Source organism: Falco biarmicus, chromosome 5 (genome assembly GCF_023638135.1).
Source record: "Falco biarmicus isolate bFalBia1 chromosome 5, bFalBia1.pri, whole genome shotgun sequence".
Lineage (NCBI taxonomy): Eukaryota > Metazoa > Chordata > Aves > Falconiformes > Falconidae > Falco > Falco biarmicus.
Window position 1 is genome coordinate 71,716,669 of NC_079292.1, and position 14,948 is coordinate 71,731,616.

Here is a 14,948-nt window from a genome sequence, read left to right on the forward strand (position 1 = left end):
GATAAGGTATAGAGGAGAAAAAATGTGTGCCTTCTTAAATCATAGCTCTAGTAGTGGCATGTCAAACTCATAGGATGCAATCAATTGAGCTTGGATCAAGTCTTGGTCATTACTGGTCCAGTTTGTGTCAGATCTTTTCACAAGACTTTTTCTGAATCCTTCTCCAGAGTTTGGAGAGTGGGGGAGCATGGCAGAAACAAAGTTAGAATTGGCTTCCACTTCTATATGATGTTTTGATTTTAATTCTTAAAGAGGATGATGGAGAGAGTGGAAGAATATCCTGTTAGATGGGATGTCAGATGAGCTACAAGGAACTGCAAAAAACTGACCAAAGAGAGGGATGCTTTAAGGACAAATTTAAGTTAGTGACTGAAAGGGTTCCCAGTCCTTTGGAGGCTATAGTGAAAAGTTTCACACAGGAACTCCAGTAATTCAAGATGCATAAGTTCAGAGGAGATACCTGTAGAACACAGAGATAACAGTGTGTATCCCTGGGGGCCCTGGCTGAGCTAGTCACTAACAAACAGATCCAAAAGATACTGAATACCACCATTCTGATAGCATCAACATTGAAAGAAAGGGAAAAGATTTTGTCTTCTTTTGATGAGGTGAAACAACAGCTTGGGACCTCAGGATCTGAGGGACCAGGAAAAGAAAGGAGGGAAGGTTGGAAGGAGTAAGGAATTTGACTGCAGAATAGACAGAGGGTGTCAGAAGATTAACCTTATATACAGAGTTCTCCAAAGGAAAAGGAGTGTTTGTTACTATATGCAAAGCCCCCACTATGACATGCAACTCATTTATCCCGAATTTCCTTCCCCCTCAAAGACCTGAGTTTGGTAATTCAGTTTGGAGTTTGGAGGCAGGTCAGATGAGCTGTCAAAATGTCGGCTGGTGGCTACTGATTTTTGGGGAAGTGGGTGTCCTAACCCCACCTTGATGCTGCAGAATGAAGCAGCGGGTGATGGGGTGTTGTGCTGCCACCTTAGGATATGAGCTTGGGCAGCCCACTTACAGCAGTGGATGCAAACATGCTTCTTCAAAATGTGCAAATTCGTTCCACCAGGAGAGCGTGGGCCCTGTGGAAGATCAGTGCACAGTTATAATCTGAAGTATAAGCCTAACACTGGGATTATTAGAGGCAGATGAGAAAGTAGTAGCACATACAACTTTAATGTAACTTCCTCTTCTTCACTGGTGCCACTCCATGAAAATTCATCTAGATTTGAGAATTTCCCCTTGTTTTAAGGTTTTGGGGTGGTTAAGTATGTGCTGGTTGAATTTGGTTTAAAATATTTTAAAATTATGAGAGAGACATTAAAGAAAAGACAAATCTATGAGGCACTGACAAAACAGGAGAATATAAATAAACGGTCCTTTGCTCCATTAGTGGAGCAACAGATGCAAAAGATGTAAGCTTATACTGCAGAGGAGGCCTACACCTTTACAGTCTTCTGGTCTGTCCTTCAAGTCTTATTTTCTTCGGCTGCCTATTCCTATTTAGATACCCTCTCATCTATTTCTGATCTGTGTAAATAAAATTTCTGTCTCTGCCTTACTTTATTGTTTCTATGAAAATGGAGAGTACATTGAAATTCTCTGCCATGCTGGATCTCACCCCCCGCTGGGAAAGCTGAATGCTAGGGCTCAGCGTTCCTGCCTGCCTTGAGCTCTGCGGATAATCCTTTTAAATGGAGGTTTGAAGAGATGGACTTACTTCTGAAGTGTTTGCAATGGAGAGGCAAAGCATTTCAGGTCACAAACAAAGGGACCTGTTCATTGCTGGGAACAGTAGGGGAGCTTGGTTTCCATCCCTCCCCAGCAGCTGTGCACGGCATGGCAACAGCCGTCCAGTTTTATACAGGGGCTTTGGCCCTAAAGTTTTTCCCAGCTGGGAAGTTCAACCAGTAAGGTTCAGTTTGGGTAAGTGCAGGGGAAAACAGCTCCCATGTTGGCAGTTTTGGAAGCTTTTGGGAGAATGCGGTGAGAGTCCACCGGGACGGGACCCTTTGCAGCACAAGTGGCCAGAGCACATGCCCTCTCTTACGGCTCCTAAGCTTCTGTGGAAATGAGAACTGATGCTTTGAGCAGTTTGCTCTGCAAGTCAGAAGTGGTTTCTGTTCAGCTTGTTGTGGAAAGATTTCAGTAATTACATCGATGCTCTCGAGATAAAAGTTACGTATTTTTCTACACTTATTGTAAATGCTAGCTAGGATAGCAAGTCAGGGGCTGTTCAGAAAGTTGTTCACGTGTCTGTGTTTATATATGTTTCTGTGATTGGACACTGCTGTGTGTACTGAAAATAGAAATATGTTAAAACAGATGTTTTAGCTTCTGTAGATTTGATGCAATAGTGTTAAGCTTGCTTTATAGGCTCCATTTGTGAGTATGCTGAAAAAAATTAACTTTTACCCTGCTAAAACATACTCTCTGCAACCCTAAATTAGCGAAAGAGACAGATTAATGAGGTGAAATATCAGCTCTGGAGTGTAAGAATCGCTACCCGTGGACATGTTTGCTCATTTAAAACCAATATTTTCATTCCATCAGCGTCAAAAAAACTCTTTGCCCTTGTAACAGCGAGGACGGGAGAGTTCATTCAAATTAAGGACGGCTAGTTTTTTCAAGAGGCTGTCAAGTAGGGGCAAAGGCAGCTTTGATGCGATCTTCTGAGTTTTCCAGTTGCTGTTTGAACTTAAGGGGAGGAAAAAAAAAAATAGAGTATCAGACGTTGTCGCCCCGGTAAAATTTCTGGTTTTTCGTCGTGATCTCTTTAGAAGCTCTCGGGAGGAGACGTGTGCTGGAGCGGGGGGAGCCTCTGCCAGGGGGTGTTTAACCAGCCGCCTCCGCCGGCGGAAGGTCTGTGCGCGGCGCCGCCAGGGGGCGCTGTGGGCGCCGCCACCGCGGGGCAGCGCGGCAGCCGCCAGTCTCCCCCTCGGAGCGGACAGGCGGGGTTAATCCCGCCCGGGAAAGGGCTGCGCGGCTTCCTGCGGCAGCTGCGGGGAAACGGCAGCCGTCGTTTGGGGGAAAAATGACACCCGAGACGTGCGGGCGGGAGCGGCCCGCCGCGGCCTGTGGGTGCCGGGAGCAGCTGCCGCCGGTGCCGAGGGATGGCGAGGCCCCGATGCCGCCCCGCCCCGCCGGCCAGTTTCCCGCCGCCGCCCGCGGCATCCCCTCAGCTGCGGAGGCCTGTGGAGCCGGCGCTGCGGCTCTTTTCCCCGGTTTTCGCGGCGCAGTCCAAAATGTACCCCTGAAATAAAGACAGCTTTCGCAGTTGTGTTGCCCACAAAGGTGTCCTCAGTGGGATCTTTGCAATGGGTCTGCATTAAATTGCATTTCCAAGGGTTCTTGCCTTTGAGCTTGCATTTAAATCAGGCACCCCACTCCCCAGAGTCAAGCAAAGTTCATCTCCCCCAACAGCCCAGCCTTTTAGGTTAAAACTGCAGAATGATACAACCGTTAATCAGGTTTGCCCCTACTTCCAGTTTGCCCCCAATCCCCCGAATATCCCAGACCACCCAGAGCCACATTCATGTCACGGACAGGGCACAGATTCTGAGGTGTGGTGTCCCCCTGTGTGGTGTCCCAGTGCCACCCGAGAGCGCAGGCACTGCCCGCCTGGCCCGGGCCTCTGCCTCCCCTGGCCTGTGGGTACAGGCCTAATGGCTGTGTCCTGTCACGAGTCAGCCTCAGTGAAGTTACCGGCTGTTTATTGCTCAAACCGTACTGCTGAATTTAGTGAAATATCTCAGTAGCTTATCTCAAAGCAGTGATGAACACATACTGCCTATACGGCTCGTGTATGATAACAAAGGAGACACGTACCGCCCGCTTCCACCCGAAGCATTTGCTGAGGTTCCCCAACAGCACCACAAATCTCAGCCTGGGCGGCATTTCAGATGCCGTAAGGCCTCCAAACCAGTGATTTTCATTACATCTTGCTTCTGTAAATATTTAGGGTGTTATTCTGCCAGTGCCTGTGGGTGTCCGTGGGGGTGTTCCAGCATGCCGTTAAGTGTGAGAACCGAATCAACCCTCTGGACTTGTAAATTTTTTTAGCTGTATGTTCAGAATTCACCATAGTTACACAATTTGAAGTAGTAGCGAGCAATCTGCATGTGTGAAAAGCATTGGGTAAGATGTCAGTGTGTGGCAGATACTGTTTCATTTTGTTTATGTCAGGAAATAACTGAAAATATCAGTGACATGGTGTATACAATGTGGGTAGCCAGGACATCTGGGGAATAACTTCTGGTTGTTTGTTTTTGGTTTTGTTTTTTATATTAGGTATTCTTTTCAGTTAACGAACCTAAAAGATGTGGCTATACCTTTTTATTAGATCCTCTTCTCTTTGGCTCTTTCTTTCTTTTATGGTATTTTTGTTTCTGGCAGGAAAGCTTTGATAGACTTATGCCTTATATGTAGACAAATGTATATACAGCAAAGAGAGAGCATGTATAAAAGTGATCAATATTTAAGTGCTTATATTTAACAAGGAGGAAAAATATCTTTATTGGTTTTACCAATGGCATCCCCTCTTTCAAAAAGAAAAATACAGATAAGAGGTTTTCAAAGTTGCCTGTGGGCATTGTGCACACAGCTCCTGGAAGGCAATTCCTTCTGTAAGTTAAGGGGATTCTGTCAGCTGCGGATCTTGCTTTCACTTTTAGTTTGTAAACCAAGTCATGTGGGTTGCCCAGTACTTTTATCTGCTTGGAGTGAGCCACATTAAATATCTGTGTGTTGCTGGCTTTCTTGTCTCTACAGTTTGGTCCTGTATTTCACAGAGTAGGGAATGTGTAGGTCCATTAACATATTGTTTCTAAAGGACTTCCTGATCTGTTTTCTACTGAGTTATATGAACTGAGTTTTGTGTGTTTTGAAAATAAGATATGAAAAGCAGTCTTTTGTTGAATTGAATTGTGTTTTGTTGATCTTAAGTCATGACCTGTTTGTAATCATGATAGTTTTGAAGAATAACCATGCTTTTTTTTTACAATGTGGTAATGCAGAACTCAAAATTATTTTTAAAAAAGTCAGTAAGTTACTAAAAAGATTGAAAGACTAAATACTAAAAAGTATAAATATGCAAAAGCTATTTACTCAAATATTTGATTTAGTGTTCTGAGAAGCTGGCAGCCCCCATGAACTGCACCAAGAATACAAGTTGTATAACTAGCATATTCCAACCTCCAAATGCCTTTCATGTCAGTATGAGATACCATCAGGCACTTTGAAAGCACCAACCTATTTATAAAGATACCATCAAAAAACCTGCCTGATGCAGCTGACTTATGAATCAATTATCTGGACTTCGCCAATGATATATCTGTTCTGATTTTGAGAGTCATATGTTTAGAGCAACACGGTACACAGGTAGGCTATTCAGCATCCCAACAGGGTTCTTATCTTCATGTATAGGCCTGTCAAAAAAAGGAAGAAAAATATCCTAACTGTAGGACCTGTTTCCCAGAAACAGTTTGTTAGGAGAAAAAAAAAAAAAATAGTTTGTGGATATCAAGTTATATATAACTGGAGGTAGAAGGAAAAGATTGATCAGAAGTGCTGTGTATGGGATTGGTGCTGACAGAAGATGACAAATTTATCTGAAAACTACTCAAGATGGTCAGTCAGATCTGTATTTTTAAAAAGTTTGTCTTAAGTCTTTGAATGACTTAACAGAGAGACAATTTTTTTAGCACAGAATTTAAGGTATTGCAGGAAAGCATAAACAATCCTACTTGCACGCTGAAGTGAGTAATTCTGCAGCTATTTCTGTGGACATTAAGGCCCAGTGAAGAATTTCACAAAGGCAGCCATCTAAACTGTTATGTCTTGGCTCTTTTCATTCAGTTCAGGCACCTTTATTTCCTTGCTCCCAAATCCTCTTTCCATTTCTAGATACATTTGTAAATTCAGTGCCTTTATGTTAGTGTGCTTAAGCTCTCTGAGAGAGTTGCTACTGCTTTGATAAAGCTTTATTGAAAACGTAGATAAAGGGTGTTTGTGAAACTCTTTATCTGCAGGACCTTATGCCAGTTGTTCCTTCTTGCATTGTCCTTGGAGCCAGAGGCTCCAAGCTACTGGGCTGCTTGCAAAATAACAGGCAAGGCAACTGAGGTTGGGAGTACAAAGTGGCACAGGTTGCTGAAGCAACTTATCCAAGGTCACTTGCTTTCTGTTTCCATTTAATGTGTTTACTTCTCTGAGGAGATTATGGGTTGAGCTGTTGGGCTGAGTATTAACAGTTTCCAAGTTCTCATGGGAAGTCTAAATTGTTACAAACTGGCAACCAGAAGTGACAGAGCTGGCACATCGTACCAGCCCACAGGAGTCCGCCCATCTTCCTTCCTATAAGAGTCGTATCTGCATTTAATCAGTCAGAAAAATATCCTGCCACATTACATGACACGACTGGTGTTCTTTGCTGACAAATAAAATAACTCAGAAGAAAATAGTGGGACTGTGTGGATAGTTGGCAAGTGAACTTATGAAAGCATGACAAGTTTTAGATTAGAATTTCATATATGACACTGAGCTGTATTTTTCTAAACTTACTGGGGATAATGAATATGCAGTTTGAGACAGATTTTCAGAGGACAGGTGTTTGGTATTTTGGCAAATCAAGTCTCCTGAAAGCTGTAGCAAGCCATATATCAGCCTGCTTCCACTCCCCCTCCCAAAAAAAGCAAACACATGGAAGTTGTATCACCAGCTTTCTGAAGATCTGAGTTACTAACTAGGTATAATTGGTGGTGGCTACTTTTTATGTCTTTTTATGATTGATAGCTGTATTTGGGATGGGAGAAGAAAAACTACCTGAAAAAAAGCTGTAAATCTAAATTTGTTTTACAAATATAACAGATTGCTGCAGATCAGAAAATGGACATGGACTCACACTTGTAAGTATGGCATGTTGATAATTTGAGGTGATTGATGTTTGGGTATGGATTGGAAAATATGGCTTGGGAAAAGTTGTATCTTTCTCATTAACTAAGCATTGTCAGTTTCCTGGAAGCTGTATGCAATCAATGCTGATGATAATACTGTCCCTAACCCCCCCCACAAAAAAACCCTAAAAAGCAAGATGCCACATGATCTTAGCCATATAATCTACTCACAGTTTCTGTTTCAATTATATATAACTTTCTACAGGCAGGAACTTTAAATATAAGCTCTTGCTAAAGAAAAAGCAACCAACCAAAATACTACTATAAATTTTCTCATCTAGTGACCTTATCAGCATATGGAATTCATAATTTAGAATAAAGTAAGATTCTTCCCTGTGGAGGGAGATTGTCACTATAATTAAATTTCCAAAAGAGATCTAGAATGGTCCCTGGGTCATGTCTTGAGTTTTTCTACATAGGGTTAATTCCTAAATTTATTATAACTTGGGATTTATAAGTGTATGCATGTTGTATGAGACAGGTTGGGTGCCTGCCTTTTGCAAGGTGCTCTGTACCCAATATCCATCCAAAGTCAGTAGGAAGCTGCAAGGGCTTTAGAGCACCTCTGCATTCTGGCCATTTAAGCATTAATGGATTTGAGGAATTAAACAGCATCAAGCATAGCAAATATTGACCTCTCCTCAGAAAATATTTACCATCTCATTTATTGTTGTATGTCCCCTGCACTAGAATGATATGTTGACATTAGCAGCTATGATTTGCTAGGTTCACTAATGTTCTAAATTGACAAACTCAGCTATTTACTTAAAGGCCCCTTGGATTGATATCTGGATGCTTTATTCGTTGTAAAGGCATCTGTTCCATGTTAAAATGTCACTTTGGTTTTAGGTATTTCTAGCTTTATAGCGTAATTCTGAGCCTCATTTATTTTATATTAACAACTTGCCAATTTTGTGAGTAATAATATGGCAAGTGTTCGTATACATGAAATATGTTGTAAGCTGAACATTTCCAAGCCTTGTTTAAAGAAGCATTTGAAGTAGCACACAAATTTTACAAGCTGGGAAACTGAGGCATACAGCTGTAAGGGATTCACTGTAATAGGTTTATTAGCAGGTAATCCCCTATTTCGTAAAAGGCTTAAGACCTTAGTCACTTGAAAACTGGGGTGTTGGGCTTATGTGTAGTCAGGAGTTCTGAAACACTTATTTTCTGTATAGAATCTGTGTTTCCTGGTTTCCAGAACTTGGATCTACAGTCTTAACAGCTAGTGTATATTTTCCATGTCTCTTTCCCCATCGCTAGAGCTCCTAAGTATTTCTTCTGTAGAATAGTCATAAAGTAGAAAAAAAATCTTCCTGTTGTAACTCTTGGTTCTGCGAGAGCCATTCTGTGTTTGAAATTAGGATGAGTACTGGGTCCATCATTTAACACTCTCATGTTGTATTTTGGCTTACCATTACCCATCCATGACACTCTGAGCAATCTGGAAGAAAGAATTAGGAAGAAGAGAAAGGGTCAGCTGACAGAACCTGATCAGGCCAATTACACATTCCCTTGCTGTGATTAGGAATAAAACATAGCACAACCGCCACATCTATCCTGCACTCTCAGGCTATCCAGCTTTAAAAGTGTGTCACTTAAGCTCAGACTATACAAACACAAGAAGTGGTCAAGATGTAATTCATAAAATGTTTTATGATTTGATTCATAAAGATTGTCTGATAAAAATACAAGGTTTAGCACAGGCATTTACAATGAAGAAAATATTTAGACTTCTCTTCTGTTTCTGTCCCAAAGCCCTGAACAGAAAAAGGATTCTTCCCTTAAACCTCTCCCCAGCTTCCTGGAAAACACCTGTTTTCCTCTTTAAATAAGAGCTTTGGAAAGGGTGTTGAAGGGATTCACAAAGACAGAGCCAAGCACAAGTTGGTACACAGTGTAATTATGGAGAGCACATGTTTTAATGGTGATAGCCTATTAAGTTTTATAATCTGAAATCAGTGACATTTGCAATAATTATTATTAATAGCCCAGATTCTTACTAGTCATATTTAAGTGGACCTTTATGGCTTAACTAACTAAAGTAATCAGCTTCCAATGGTGTATTATATTAGCCTAAATCATAGAACAGTTGTGTTTTAAGATGTGTATTCAGTAGCTCTCTCTACCTACTTATTATGCTGTAAATAAGGTAAAAATAACTCTTAACACTGTTTACCCTAAATTGCTCAGAGGTCGCTAATGGAAAGCCCCACTGAAACCCAGATACAGTTTTCCATAAAGTTGAAGGAAAGACTGTTGCTGTTTATGACCTTCATTGAACCTGAGATTATGCGAGCTGATGCACAGCACCTTGATCCCAGTCAAGTGATTCCAGCACCTTGGGATCAATTCTTTCACCACCTAAACCTTGCATAACACATTCTCTGAATATTGTGCCAGCACTAATTTCTTTACTGCTGACACTTTTGCTAGGAAGACTGCTGCTAGTCGTCTGAGAGAAAATAAATGAGATTCAAAGCAACAACAATGCAGGTGAAGAAAGGCTTATGAAAAATGAGTACGGCAAAGGAGAATTTGGAAGACTCCTCTCAGAAATGTGTGGTGGGTTGAAGTGCCTGCCTGCACCCTAGTCACACCTGCTGGGGTCTTCAGAACTGTGTGTAGTTTTAAATTGTCTGAGGATACTGCAAAAGCTCTTTTGATGCCGCAAAGGCTCATATGCATTAGGGAGCCACTGGGAACAGTTTTTCTGAATAAAAAGGTGACACTTTAAGAGTCTTCTTTTTTTCTTTTTAAACTGTAGTCATACTTTTATCAAAGGCTTTCCTTACAAACTGTTTTATTTCTTAATATAGACAGTATTAGCTGGTCTCTTAAAATAGTTTAAATGCTAAATTCAGAGTTAAAAGTTTTCTATTCTTGGGTTTTGCGGGTTTTTTTGTTGTTGTTGGTGGTGGTGTTTGGGGTTTTTTAAGGACATACAACATCCAGAATGCTTTTCCTAAATCTGTTTCTGGGTTTGATGTAAGCAGAGAATATCATCTCAAAGAGATGGATCAGAACCCTTGTAACAATAAGTTAAATAATTCTTAAGAGGTGAGAAACTAATTGACTCTTCAAAGCCACTTTTCTCAAAGAAGTTAACAATCACAGGATGCATGAAAACAGCTTATTTTTTTCTTCACCTTTACTAACATGGCATCTCTTTCTGTTTAACTTACCTGTGTGTTTGGTACCTATTTTAAGTGAATTAAAGATGAGCAATTCACAGAAGTAACGGATATTCTGTCAGGCGATTACCACTTGTTTTCTCAGCATGTTCTGCAGATCCATCTAAAGAATGGATCCTGTCATTGCGAAAATCAATTGGTGTTCAAGGTGGTCAGCATTTACTGACACAGATAGTTAGCACTATAGAAAATATAGAGTGTAAAGGAGACACTCAAAATATGTTTTTGTCGGTCTATATTTGGGTCTGTTAAATGGTGCTTTGTGTTATAGGCTGTTGGTGAATGTCAAGATTTGCATTTGTTCTAGATATTGCATGCTACAATGCCTGTTAGTAGCTGTGTACCTGGCATGTCTGTCAATTTTGTGTCTTGACTTCTGGGTATGCTACAAAAATATGCTGTATACCAAATGTAAGTGGAGTGGGACAAGGCTATGTTTGGAAGACAAATGTCAGAGCTGTGTGAAGGCAGAGTTGGCAAAGTTATCCTATCAAAATAATATTTTAATATCGTGTAATAATTTATATTTTAGCTATTCTTGTTTTTGTACTTGTTAAGACATACTCATTTAGATGATTTTTATCTGGTTGTCTTAGCTTTCATTAACAGTACACTGAAATTCTTTATAAATACTTGCAACAGGATATTGCAAAGAAGGAGAAGTTTGTAGCCATCATATGACCAGACATACCTAAATGACTATTCTTAAGGATTTGTCAGTAATTGTCTGTATTGTCCAACCAGGTGGTCCACAGAAGGTGTTCTTCTAGCTCACTGGCTTTCTTTTAGACAGGCAGAAATTTCCCAGTAACTCAGAGCTCAGAAGTGATGCTATCTCCACTGCAGCTCTGAGAGGTGAGCAAAGGAAGAACATATGTAACAGAATCATAGCCAGAAGTCATCTACTCCAATCCCTGCTCCAATCAAGGCTAACTTTAGAGTTAGGTCAAGTTGCTTAGAATATTTTACAGTCAAGATTTTAACATCTCCAAGGACAGAGGTTCCACAACCTTTTGGGAAACTTGTTTCAATAGTTAACCACTCTCATTGTTAATTTATTTCCTTACAAGCAGTCAAAATTTCCCTTACTGCCACTTACATCTGTTGACCCATGTCCTTTTTCTGTGCACATCTAAGAAGAGGCTAGTTCTGCATTCTCTATAGTCCCCTTGTAGGTAGCTGAAATAGGCAATTCAATCCCACCTTCACCTTCTCTTCTCCAGGCTAAACAAACCCATTTCCCTCAGCCTCTGCTCACACATCATGTGCTCTAGCCCCTTAACCATCTTCATAGCCCTGTGTTGAACTAACTCCAGCCTGTTTCTTTTCTAGTGGAGGAACAGAAACTGCACAATCTTCCAGAAGCAGACACATACGTGCCAAGTAAAGGGCAATCTGCTTTCTCATTGATCTGTTGGCTGCGTTGTTACTAACGTGGTCCAGGATGCAGTTTGTCTTCATAGTGACAAAACCACACTGCTGACTCATGTCCAACTTGTCCACTAGGGCCACCAACTCCTTTTGTGCAGAATTGCCCTCTCGCCTGCTCAGTCACCAGCCCATACTGTTATATGGAGCTATTGCATCCTAGTTACAGGACTCCAAATTTATTTTGCTGTACTTCGTGAGTCTCCATGTTAGCCCAGTCCCCCAGGTTGTCTCTGTCTCTTTCCAGGGGTCTCTCTGAATGGCAGCCTCACAGTGTCTCAACCTTTGCCCCCACTTGGTGTCATTCATAAATTTGCTGAGGGGGGGTTCTCTTCTTTTGCAGGGTCTGTCAATGAAGATGCGAGACAGTGTCAGTCCCAGTATCAGCCCCTGACAAATACCCATAAAAAACAGACACAGTTAGACATTGAATCACTGAGCACTATCCTTTGAGCCTGGCTATCCATCCAGTTTTCCATAGTCCTCCTGTTTAGACCATCTCTTGAATGTGCTTTTGACTGATTTTGACCTTGCATAATTCAAGGTAAATTACATCCACTGCTCTGCCTGCATCCACATAGATACCAGTTTTATCATAGAAAGTGATCGTGTTGGTCATGAACAATTTTTTCTTTTGTAAATATGTAGTGGCTGTTCCTAGTCGTGTTCTTATCCTTTATGGATCTGGAAATGGCTTCTAGGGAGGCTTGCTACATAATCTTCATAGGGACTGAGGTGAGGGTGACCACCTCAGCCAGGTGTCCACCTCCCTGGTACAGCTTTTACTGAGGACCAGCTGGGACTTGGAGGAAGGAGGGTTGGGATCTTAAAAGAGAATCTTGCACCTGTAGAGGCTTTACCATAATACAAGAAATACAAAAGCACATGCAGTTAGTTAAGCTGGGTTCAAGTGTGCAGTTTCCTCATCAGTGAAGGAAATAGTTGAGATACAACCTACATATGAAGTCAACTTCAGATAGTCATTTCAAATTGAAAAAGAAATATTCTTCAGGTTTACAGTCCATCTGATTCCTTTGATCACCTCTTTTCATGTACCTAGGGTGAAAATGGAAAATCTTGGGCATCAAGAATTGCAGATTCAGTTCCTAACTTGGCTTTCCTTGCTTAGAGAAGCACCTGTATAAAATTGAGATTGTTTTGTGACAGTGAAATGGGGGAAACCTGAAAATTTTGATACTGGATAGCTAGAAGAATTGCCATCAACAACTGGTTATTTCAGTAGAATTTTTTTTTTTTCATTGCTAAAACTATTACTGATTTCTGCTTGTTCCCACACCCCCCCACCACCACTTTGGAAAGTACAAAGCCCTTAAATAATTCCCTTATTCCTCAGAATTGCAGCATATGACTGATAACTGCCTTTAGAACTCCTAATAGCTAAATTACAATTATTATGCAAAGACCTACAATAGACAGTTATATGGATTGTTAAATGACTTTGCCTTTTTCGCAAACCATAATCATTTTCCTTTATTAGCTGAAGGATTTCATAATTTAAGGAAGATGAGAACCTATAAGTCACACTTTCAAATAAGGAACATGGATATTGCAAACATTAAATTCTCCCATAAAAATGTTAAGGCATCATTAAACTAGGATCAGATTAATACAATTCAGTCAACTCTAGATAGATATCTCCTGCAATAGGCTGAAACAATACCTAGTGATATAGGATGTATAAGATTTTACTACAACCAATTTATAAACCTATAAAACATACAGGTATCACTCAAAGCCAGCATTAATTTTGCATGCCTTGTATTAAATCAAGTGAGTTTGGTAAGGAAAAATATTCCCCTCCCTTAGTGTATCTCCCTTTCTATTGTTAGCTGCTATCATAACATCTTACTTCTACCGTAAGTCAGATGAGAGATGCCTTCTGGTAGAGGTTGACCTGAGAATCTGTGCTTGATTTATCCATCTGTTTAGGTGTCTGAAAGATTTTAAAATGAATTTTCAGGGCATAATTTAGTTCTCACTTGTACCACTGTAAATCTGGAGTCATTCTGTGTTTGTTCCAGAATAACAGCAAGCAGGGTTTGATCCTGAGTTTAGTCAAATTAAAAACAAAGGCTTGCAAAATCTCTTCTACTCAGCTGAGCAAAGGAAGGGAGATAGTTGGGGGAAATTAAGGTTTAGACTAAAGACTCTGTGCGTGTTCCTTCCAAAGGTATGAGGTAGCTCTGTGGATCTGGAGAAAGCAATTTCAGAAAAATGAGGTGGAATCAATGAGACAAGTGCTTTAGTTACCAGCGTGCCTTTGAATGCACACCTGCTGTGAAGAGTACAGCTGACCTTGGACTTGACTGCTTCTAATTCCTAACCTGCTCATTCAAATTTAGCTTGGATCAGTTTTCACGTGATTCTCAGTAAGGCCCATGTGGAATATGTCTGTGCTGCTTGGGTGGTAATGCTGGCCCAAAGCATTGCCTGGTAAGCAATCAGTGGCCAAATTGGTTTGGTGCAAAACCAATCCTTTAATTTGGGGTAACAGGAAGAAAAAATACTGGTTAATAGCAGGGGAGGGTGTTGTTGGCTATGGTGTCCTCTTATGAACAATCTTTGGAACTTCTTTTAGGGCAGCATCTCTCATTCTTCATGTAGGCACACATACTCTGTGGCCAAAATGGAAATGCAGGCGTTCCAATACATGGTCTATGTTTTCTATTTGTCCTGTGACTTGTGTCTGACAAGTGCTAGCATACATATTTAAAGTGTTGTACATATCACCCAATTTTGACCTCTGTTCCATACCTGTATTTGAACGTGTTAGCATGGATTTCCAGAAACAGAGCAGATTTATCTCATGCATTTGTGTGTGCATATGGAAAGAGAAGTGAAGAAGTGAGGGGAATGTTTCTCCCACACACCCCACTTCCCCAGACATGTTGTCAGTGCATTATGTTAAAAATAGATCAGGGTGTGAAAATAAGCTGTACTATACATGTTCTATGTATTAGTAACCAGAGTGTACATACCCTCCTCTACTAAATTCATCACAGTAAGATCCAGAGGTTGAAGCTAGACTTAGAAGGAAACAACAGAAAAGGAAAAAGAGTAATTTGCTAAGCTGAGCACAGCTGGTGTGGCTCTTAGGAGACTTACAGCAGCAGTACAGACAGAATCTCTTCAGAGGCACTGTTCAATGGCTAGATGGAAAAAAAATTAGTTAAATCAGTTCTGTGAAGCCAGACTGGACCGTGTAGGACAGAGAAACTTGTATATACTGGCCTCTTTAACACAGGCTAAACTGCATGCACCCTGTATGCTGAGAGACAGGAACACTTACAGGCACAATAGTATTTGTTTGTAAATCTGTGTTCATGATCAAAAATGCAAGAGCACAGGAAAT